Genomic DNA, 10,347 nt, shown 5'->3' with positions numbered 1-10,347 from the left:
TAAGTTCGGAGGTGCCCGGTTTGAATCTTAGCTGTAAACCTTTTGGAACTACAGAAGCGCTCAAGTAGGATGACAATGTGGTGACATGCAACTGTAGCATGTACATGTTACTTTGACAAAGGCTGGTCCACCAGCCGAAACGTCCGTCAAATATACTGTGCTTATTCACCGTACGTCGTACTCTCTTGCTTCATTTTTCTACCGGGGCCAGCTTGATTGCCTCAGCCATACCAATATATATATATATATATATATATATATATATATATATATATATATTTATATATATATACATATAAGACAGTCGACTGTCAGACGCGTTGCTTTGATAAACTAGGGGCAAAAAAAGTTTTATTGCTTCAAGGCTTTACAACGTTTCCGATGGTCAATTTGCTTCTTGAATACAGAGCAAGGTCAAATACTGGCTCTCAGGTCTTTTCCTGAATCAAATAAACTTACGAACAATATATTTGCATTTTTGTAGGCGATATATAAAAATCAGAGGCTTAATGAATGAAACAATGTCTATGGCTAGCGCAAACACGTTCGAAAAACTTACGACGGCGAATGTAATGCACTTCCATGTTTTATTCTTCGTCAACAATATTCTAAAGCAGTTAACAAGTAGTTGTTTGCCATTATTAATCGCAGCTAACAGCGGCTTAGATCTGCCGAAATGTATTACAAACTTTGGCAGGTGTCGTTGTAGATAGAAAACTGCGGCGCTTTTTTAAAGCTCTCAAGCTGTTGTTTGCAGCTTGGGGGTATGCTTTGTATGGAAGAGTTTCTCACACGGAGGTCATACCACCCATCATATGGTGTTTGTGCAGCATATGATGTCCTCTCTATAAAAAATAAGAAAAGTAAACATGTTACGTGTCTTTCAATAGCGATTCAATTGTACTGTTCAAGAGCGATTCAATTACACTGAAGGTCAATTCACTAAAGAAAGCATCTGTTAACGATAGCCTACAGGTTCTATTTCTTAGAGAAAATGTTCACAGGCGCATGAAAAACAGGGAAGCTCACACGTCAATAACAGCCAAGCTGTTTATTCAAATTCGTACACCCTGCGGAAATCCTAGCTGTGCTGTTTGCCACTGTTCGGACTCTACCCAATACTCCCCCGCCCCTGCCCCTGAAGCGCTTCGAAATTTATCTTTCAGTTTCATCCCTACACTCTGGCCTCTTTAAACGCTACCCTCTAACGTAACTTGATAGTTCTATTATCCCCTCCCCTTTAACCTCATAGGATACCTTCTACAATACATTGCACATTAACTGCAATACTTATCAAAATAAGTAAACGGTAAAGATATAAAATATTCATCCATGGTGTACAGGTCGATGGATGCGCAAGTGTACGAAAGTAGTTTATGTGCTTTATTGTCGACAAATTGTGTTGAAATTGCCTCCTGTATGATCTGTACCATTGCGTCTCCACAGTTGACAGAAAACACTCATAAAGTGCGTTTATGAAGTAGTGAAATAACATGAAACGCGATAGCTTTGTGTCTGAATTCCCACCGACCAAATGATATCGACACATGCATATTGCGTGTTTCTTGTGGACGATGCACGCGGGCGCCCGACGAAGACGGCGAACGCCCTCTGGCTCTCGAGATGTCGGCTGAACTGGCCAGCGCTGCAGTTATCCTTTGTTAATATACATTGTAAATAGCCTCCAGTTCTTAATCCTTTGTTCGCGTAACATTTTGGTGGAGGGTGCCGTTCCCCGTCTTCGCCACAGAGCTCCGCAGCGGCCGCGCCATCCTGCTTTCCGCAATGTCTCCCGTTGACGACACCTCGTCGGCATTTACTCGTGCGACCCCGACAACAACGTACGTTACGGTTACCAATCAGCGCGATGCTGGCATATTCTCCGGCGAAGATAATGCTGATGTTGACGATTGGCTCAGCCTGTATGAGCGTGTTAGCCGCTCCGAAACAACCGCTGGAACCCTACCATTATGCTAGCCAATGTTCTATTCTACTTGGGCGAAACTCCTGGTGATTGGTTTCGGACACACGAGGACGAGATCTCTAGCTGGGATGCTTTCAATGAGAAGCTCAGTGACCTTTCGGGAAATCCCACTGATCGGCAGCTGGCTACTAGAAAAGGGCTTGCTACCCGAGTTCAGTGTTCTACTAAACCTTATGTTTCGTACGTACAAGACGTGCTCGTTCTTTTCCAGAAAGTGGATGACAAACCGTTCGAGGTTGACACAGATGGCCACGTACTCAGATTGATCGCGGACGATGCGTTCAACTGGTCGGCCTTCAACAATGTGTCCACCATAGACGTCATTGCCAAGGAATGCCGCGACTTGCAGCTCGCGAAAAGCCGCGGCATCATACCATAGTTCCCCCGGCTCCCTAACACGGCTGCGACGTCGTTATTGCGTCGACCTTACCGCTTCACCACCCTTAAATGAGAATGTAACACGTATTGTTCGTCTCGAGCTCGAGGCTACAAGTTACGCGCCGTTCCATCTGCGCCCACTTGACCCCCCGATTGACGAACGAGCCCCAGCGATCTCTCCATTTCAGACAGTTGTGCGGTAAAAATTTGCAAACCCCGGTTTTCCTGCTGCCTCCTCCGTCTCCCGACTACACCCCACGGGTGCCGACAGCTACGCCTCACAGCCATCTGTAGTCGCCTCCCAAATACTGCAACCCTACGGAGTCGAGAACCCTGGACGACAAGCCTATTTGCTTCCGTGGCCTCCACATCGCCCACGTGGCTCGTCACTGCCGCCCCTCGTGGACGTCGCCGTATTCGCGCTCCTTTTTCCCGTCTTCTCGCCAATATGCCAACCCGCAACGTTACTCGACTCGCTGTATGCCTCCTACCTCTGTCGTATCCGTCGATGTCAGTCGTCCTGCTCGCTCGCCGTCACCTGAGCGCCGCTGGACCCCGTCGCCCCAGTCTATTTGTCACCGACCAATTATGGAACCTCCCGGACGGAAAACTAGACCATGCAGCTCCTGGAGGCAGTCCTGCATTATCTTCGTCGTGTCGAAATCCTCCATTGACGCTCCCAATCAACCAGAACTTACTTGAAGTTCACGTCAACGGTGTCCCTTTGCCGGTGTTAATCACTGGAGTGACGAACAAGCTGGCATCCTACTGAGTCAATGAAGTACTCAGGGTATCCACAAGCCATCAGTTCCCACCGCACATGTGCACTGTCCGCCATGCGGTCTTCCGCTGGAGGACAATGAACTTGTGCGGCGTGAAATTATGGCTTGTGGATACCCTGAGTACTTCATAGACTCAGTAGGGTGCCAGCTTGTTCGCACCGTACCCACCCCGCTTGGACCCCCCAAAATACTGGCTTGGATACCGTACGTGCCCGGCATAAGCGAGACTCTTCCACGCGCCCTGCGGTCATATGACGTGCATGTTGCGCACATGCCCTCCCGGAAACTTCGACGCGAGCTCGTGCATGTAAAAGACCGTTTGAAAAAGGACAAGTTCGCAGGCGGGGTGTGCGGACTGTCTGTACGTCTACGTCGGTGAAACCTGCAACTTCAAAACAAAACCGAAGCAAGACATGAATGACGTCCAGAAACGACGCATTGCATTGAATGCCTTGGCCGAACACTGCGTAACCACATCACATACGATTAAAGGGAGAAATCTCACGTGACTGCCAAGAAACGAAATCATTCTTCACTTCTTTATCTCCTAATCCTAATTCTCCTAATCTCCTAAAATCTCCTAATCCTAATTGATGATTAGTCCCTAATCATCAAATCCACGGCGCACCCTCTTAATGACAACGAGGGCAATCTGCCGCCCATGTATGCCAGGCGCCTTAGTCATGTTTTGAGCCGCACATAAAAAGTGGCGCCAGCTCTGCATCTTGTTTCATTGTGAACAAGGCTCCCGTGGGGGAGCCGCAACGTAAATAATTCTTTTCAAGCATTTTGGTCGGTGTCCAGACCTGTTCCTTTTAAGCGTGCATCATCCCGACCAGACTGGCTTCCGTCATACTCTCAAATTCAAAATTTTTTGGCAGTAAACACAAAGAATATCTGCAAGAAGGTTCTTCCTAATATTCATAGATATTGCAAATATAAGTACAACTCTGATCATCGATGATTGCATCGTAAAATAACTGTATTACAAGCATTCCTTTTTCCAAGCTGGTTCCAGTGTGTTATCAATCAACAGTGTTTAATAACTTTCGCTCTATATATTCCGAGTAGCATTACTTGTGAAAGCTTTCCCTGAAGTTTTTCCTAAAACAATTGTTAAGAATAACCGCAAACTTTCGTACACTTGAAATTACAGGGATAAAGAATCCCGGTAGACCCCATCTACAATGATTGTGCATGTAGGCGAATAGCCGAAATCTGTTATGCACAACCTGTTACGCACTGCAGCCGGGGATCCTCCCTCGCGCGTCCGTCTGGGCACGCGTCTCCCTCTAGCGGCATCGCCGCCAAATCTGCACATTGTTATTTGCGCTGAGTCCTAATTTACGTGGAATCTGACAGCGCACTTGTAGCGCTGGTGTGCATCAGCGTGTACTGCTCCTGAGCTCCTCTATCGCGAATCCCTGTGAACGCGGGTTCGATTCCGCCCTGCCTCGTAGAAATTTAAAAAGACCCTTTCTTTCGATAAAGGTCACCGCAAAAAGAAAATGTTACGGCCACATTTTTTAGACTGAACTATTTCGGGATCGGTTCAATGCGCTAGCTCACTGTGCTTCAGACTGTGTTGTCTTCAGGATCGGCCCAATGTCTTGTTTAGATTGCCCGGGGTTGGTAATAGTAGATAAGCTTAAATACCCCAGAAAGCGGATGGGAAAACGGCGCCGCGGTAGCTCAGTTGGTAGGAGCATCGCATGCGTAACACGACGACGTGGGCTCGTGCCGCACCTTCGACCAGTTATTTTTTTTCATCCAATTTAGTTTCCGTATTTTATAATTAGTTTATTTCACTTAATAAGGACAAGTATTTTCTTCTATGCGGTTCTTGGTGTTCTTGTTAGATTGGTATGATTCGGGTGGTTCCTTTCTCCCGCCCACACACACACAGACATATATATATATATATATATATATATATATATATATATATATATATATATATATATATATATATATGTATATATATATATATATATATATATACATATATATATTACTGGTAAAGAAAATGGCGCAGGATTAGCATCGGCACCGACACAGAAAATTCCCTTGTTTCAGCAGCCGCACTGTTGATATAGTTGCACCCTTCATGACCCCTAACAGGACGCATGACCCGTATATCCGCAGTTCAAGATGCACTGCACTAAACCTTACAAGCACATCACCTCCATCGATGCCACAGTGGTTTAACGAAAATTGCACTCTATTCCGGTCGGCATTGCGGACAGCGCGGCTGTATTCAATGGAACCTCAGGCTCGCGTGGTTCGAGTGCGTCAGCGAGGCTTGCTTCGTCAGCAGCCCCCCAGCAAAAGCGCAAACCGTACTTTTTCACCTGCACAAAAGACTGCCTGTATGGTACTATTAGGCCGACGATAATTTCGTGATTTTTTCACATCTGTAAAAAAAATGCCGGCGAAGGCCTTTAACCGCCTGGCTTACGGATAACTCTGAATATCACGTGGATGGCTTCGTTATGTGCACAGTGCATCAGTGCTGCCGATCGCTGTTCTGGTTCCAAAATTTCCTGGTTCCTTTTTCCGACCACAACAACGACATTGGTGATCCGAACAACGACTGGGTCGGAGCATGCAGTTTCGCCCACCAGAGCTACCTTCCTCAACTTCCCAGGGAAGTTGTTGCTTGCCAGGTTCCAAATCGCGCCTGAAACATGCAGCGTCATTACTTGCCAAAGGCAACCATTAATTGTAAAAGTTCACATGCCTGTCCGCCATTTCTACGTAATGGCGTAGTAATATTCGATCAAACAACTGCATGTAATACGGGCCTCATAACTGTGATAGAAGGTTTGCACCTTTAGAATTTCGCTACGACTACGTATGAAGATTTCATAAACGCAAAGTTACAGTGCATTACATCCTAACCAACACTGTGGAAGGGAAAGAGCTTGATATCACGTTCATATTTATTTTAATAAAAACAATATATAATTAGCTGTCATTTCCAAAGTAGCAAATATTGTAGTTGTCTTCCCCTTACTTACCGTTAGCGTAGTCCACATAAAACACACCGCAGCTGTAGTTCGATGTTGCATACATCAATTTTTCGATGGTGTTTAGTGTCCATCCTATATGTTTAATGGGAAGAAAAATATAAAGAAAACGCCATTCGACAATATAAAGTCCAAAAAGTGAGAAATCATCATGATGGCACGTTTTTGTAAATTTCAAAAAATGACTCTTGGTGTCAACTGGTACACGACGTAAATATTTTAGCCGCACAGCCATCACTTAATGTGGCAGATCTCGGTGTGCGAGGAATAAAAAAACAATAAATTTTAATGAAACACCGTGAAGTCTCCACCGCGTGAGTTCCTGAGTTTATGTCCCTTGATTGTTGAAACATTAATGACATTTGTGAGCCTGGGTTCGTCTGGACAGATTCCCTTCCTTATTACACTTTGCATCAACCTTCATCAAGCAGACGAAAATCCTAGAACATTAGATCATGTCGCGTTGTACACAGCTTCTCCCTAGGTCATCTCATAAGGTGTGGCTGGCTTATTTGCAAACACGCCTGAGACCACGTACATCTCATTCTCGCCTTAAGATATCCTGCTGCAGTGCGTGAAGTGTCTTTAAGCCTAGTAGTTCGAGCTAAATTAGAGCACTTAGTCTTGCAACTACTTACAAATACTTAGTTTTCTTAGTGTTTCCGTCCTTATTTCAGTGTCGATAATATGACATCGTGTAATAAACAATTACCTTAAATTGTAACTAAAGGAAAATAGCTAGAAAACTCTATTGCATGCTCATGTGGACTAACTTATTCAGGTCCGGAACATAAAAAGGCGGCTTGCAAATTTCGTCATTACGTTTGAGTGTGAAGAAAGCAAGTACTAACCGCAACAAGGGCTGGTAGATATCAACTCCGTATTTGTAAAGCATGCTAATATGTTATCTTTTAAATTATATTGACTATGGGCAAACACAATCTCTACACACGTATGTCAAACATATGTACCCATCTCTACGTACCTGTAATTCCTGCCAACATAACATCTGTCATATTCTCCGGAACCTCTCCTTCATATGTAAGGCTAACCCACCTGTGGATGTAAAAGTAGTCTTTCTCATTCACCATAGCGTAAAGAGGAACATAGACAATATTCGGAAGGCATTAATGACGGCAATGCGAGCACCTCTGTGCCAGTAGACCACGTAGCTCCAGACATCGAGTTTCGCTCAAAGGCTTCATATGTTCCTCAATGGCTTTGAAGCGGTATTTTAAAATAAATCTCTATATATTTAGGTGCAGATGCTCTAAAAATTTTAAAGCTGTATCTACAACGTTCTGCCATGCCAACGAAGCCACCAGTCAAGGTGTAAATCCCCGTTTCAGGCCATCGCTTGTCCCTGCTTGCTGCTTCAGCGTAGCACAGTTAGGTTCGGTGGAACTGATACGCACGCTGTTGAGAAGTGGTTGTCATCCTCTCAGAGCGTGGGGCCTACACAATGTTGGACGAGGCCAGTTAACTTGAAACGTACTTTTCTTTTACTTCACTTGTGCCGCGAATCACCGGTTCTGCAACCATGAAGATCATTTTACCAACTTGCCACGCCAGCTTTTGTATAGCTGTCACAGAGGTAATAAATTTGTGCCAGTACTGGCCAACCGCGACACCAACGGAAACAACGCGACCGTTTGTGCCACAGCAGGCTCTCTCAGCAGAGCGGACTTGGCTCAGGCACTTGACACTCACTAAAATAGTAAGCAGTTGAACCAGGTCAAAAATTTTATACGTTAGCGGGCAGCTGCCAGCGCTCAAGACCCTGCGTAGCATATTTTTTATGACGAGTCAGACCAAGATTAGGTCTGACTTCTTGTTTGATCAATTTCAACGTGCTGTCAGTAATCCAAAGTTTACTTTTGTTTCTCTGGCTTTCTTGTTTTGCGTTTGAATGACTTCTTGTACACACCCTAAAAACCCCGAAATGCGAAAACACCGCTGTATTCGAATTTAGGTGCATCTTAATGTAAGCCACGTGTTCCAAAGTAATCCGAACTCCTCCACTACGGCATGCCTCATAATCAGATCGTGATTTTGGCTCATGTAACCCCACAATTTATTTCATTGTTTATTCGCTGTTGCAGTTAAGGAGGACGTCCAATACACACGTGCAATATGCAGATATGCACAGCAACTGCAAATATGCGTACTGCATGTGACGTGCCAATTTTCCGCTGGAAATATTTACCATCCCGAGTGCACACCTACTTTCTGCCTTACAATGCTCGAGTGCACACAATGTTTGTCTTTCTTTAGCGCAATAACTTCCCAGAAATCTTATGCAGTGTTCTGCAGAGGGGCTCGTTCGCGAAAATGGAAGTACGATCATATTCACCAAGATCAGTAGCACATATGCGCTTTTTTTGGGACCTTTTAAATGAGCCCATCACGCTGTGAACGCAAAAAAAACTGAACGACAGCATTCGGACAGCCACCGTCTTTCCGCGGTGCAAGGTGACAACCGTCGACCTCTGCTTCACAGATTGTCTCACTAACCAGACCGCCGAGCTTCGGTAAAACTCCAAAAGAAGTTCTTTTTTTCGTTGAATGGCACACTTTCAACGTTTCTCTTCCTTGAGTACTGTTCCTCGCTTGTCGAGCTCTCTTCGAGTCCACACACTTGCCGTGCAAGTACCCGACATTTGGCTGTCGAAGCAGCGTTTTCTTTTATTTAAAAAAAATACGCGTTTTTATTTTTAATAGCAGCACAGTGTGTTATCATAGCGTCAAACGGAGTGAAGAAATCAGTAGAATGTTTAATATATTTGTATTCCTTTGAGAGTTGTTTTTCGATAGCGCTTCACATGTCATGCATTTCTCGCCGAATATCATTAAGGAGCTTTGTCAGTTCAGGCGTCTTCTTAGTGCCAGACATTTATACATCACGTTTGGCAGCCGCGACGGTGTAAAAAAATGGATTACACAACATTCCGCGCAAACCTGTGCGCAGGAGGGCCAACGTAACTAAATATTTCGGCTCCGCTGCCGCTGCTGCCAAAATGCGAGCCAGGTAGAGGATAAGGCTCCTCTGAAGTCAGGGGCCGTACCAGTTCAAGGCCATGGGTAACTGATGTTAACGGCAATGTTTCGGAAGCAGCGGCTTTGTTTACTTCTTCGGATATGGTACCTCGCCGTAGGAATCCCTCGTTACTATTTGCTTTCATCCATACCTACCAAGGTGCTATCGAATCGGTCGTCACAAATAAATAATCGCAAGTAATAAAGATTCACAGGCTTACTTGCCGCCACCGTCAACAAAAGAACGGTTAAAATATATGGTGTTGCCGGTTATGTTGGCCGTCCTGTCAACACTGCACCAGGCCGTACTGTTTTCAGTTGACAGCGCAGTCCAAATCGGTTCAGTGGTGTTCATAAACTAAAAAAAAGGAAAGGATAAACTGTAAATATTAGGTTCGATTTGTAAACCCGTTGACCTAATCGCAGCGCGCCACATATATATTCCAGAGGTACAATAACTGTGCCTCTCTAGCAGCCGTACTATTCATGAATATACGGGGTTATCCCTCTTAACATATTAGGGACCAGACATGAATACCTAGAAAAAAATCTTTGTTCTGTGTAAATGTGCATAACACATCAAATAATAAGCATAATCAACAAAAAGTACAAAATATTCTGCGGAACTTTTTTTCAGCAACAAGGGGAACATTCCAGCAGGAAACTGAAAGTGGCCTTCGCCCAATCCCTCTGCGGTTTCGTTTGAATTTCCATAAACAGGCATAATAGGTGTACCATAGGTGCACCATAAACCATGGGTGTACTTTTCATTTGTTCTACATCACATGAGTGACAACACTGCAGGTGAATATCTGGCAGCGGCCTGTCTCATCTGACCTTGCTTTACCGAGAAGAAATGTAGTCCATCGATTGGCCCGATTTTGATTAATCATATCCGGAGAAGCGAAGAATGTGAGCCACCAAGGAAAGCAAAGGGAAAATTGCTTGTACTTACCAAGTGAATTAAAGAAATTTTAAATAAATGGCAATCAAAGGGGAGGAAAAAACAAGTTGCCGCAAGTGGGGAACGATCCCACGTCTTCACATTACGCGTGCGATGCTCTTACCAATTGAGCTACCGCGATGCCGTTTCCCCATCCACTTTCTTGGCTATATATATGTTGCTACTAGAGCTAAC

General features: G+C 44.7%; 1 long non-coding RNA gene across 1 annotated transcript; it reads right to left on the bottom strand.

Moving 5' to 3' along the window:
* Positions 1–398: 398 nt before the first annotated feature.
* LOC142586979 (uncharacterized) lies at positions 399–7,232 on the bottom strand. Its single transcript, XR_012829321.1, has 3 exons — positions 7,159–7,232; positions 6,165–6,248; positions 399–845 (listed from the first exon to the last, which is right to left on the bottom strand). It is a non-coding gene; the product is annotated as an uncharacterized LOC142586979 (long non-coding RNA).
* Positions 7,233–10,347: the final 3,115 nt, after the last annotated feature.

Source organism: Dermacentor variabilis, chromosome 7 (assembly GCF_050947875.1).
Source record: "Dermacentor variabilis isolate Ectoservices chromosome 7, ASM5094787v1, whole genome shotgun sequence".
Classification (NCBI taxonomy): Eukaryota; Metazoa; Arthropoda; class Arachnida; order Ixodida; family Ixodidae; genus Dermacentor; species Dermacentor variabilis.
This window is presented reverse-complemented; position numbering and strand designations above follow the sequence as displayed.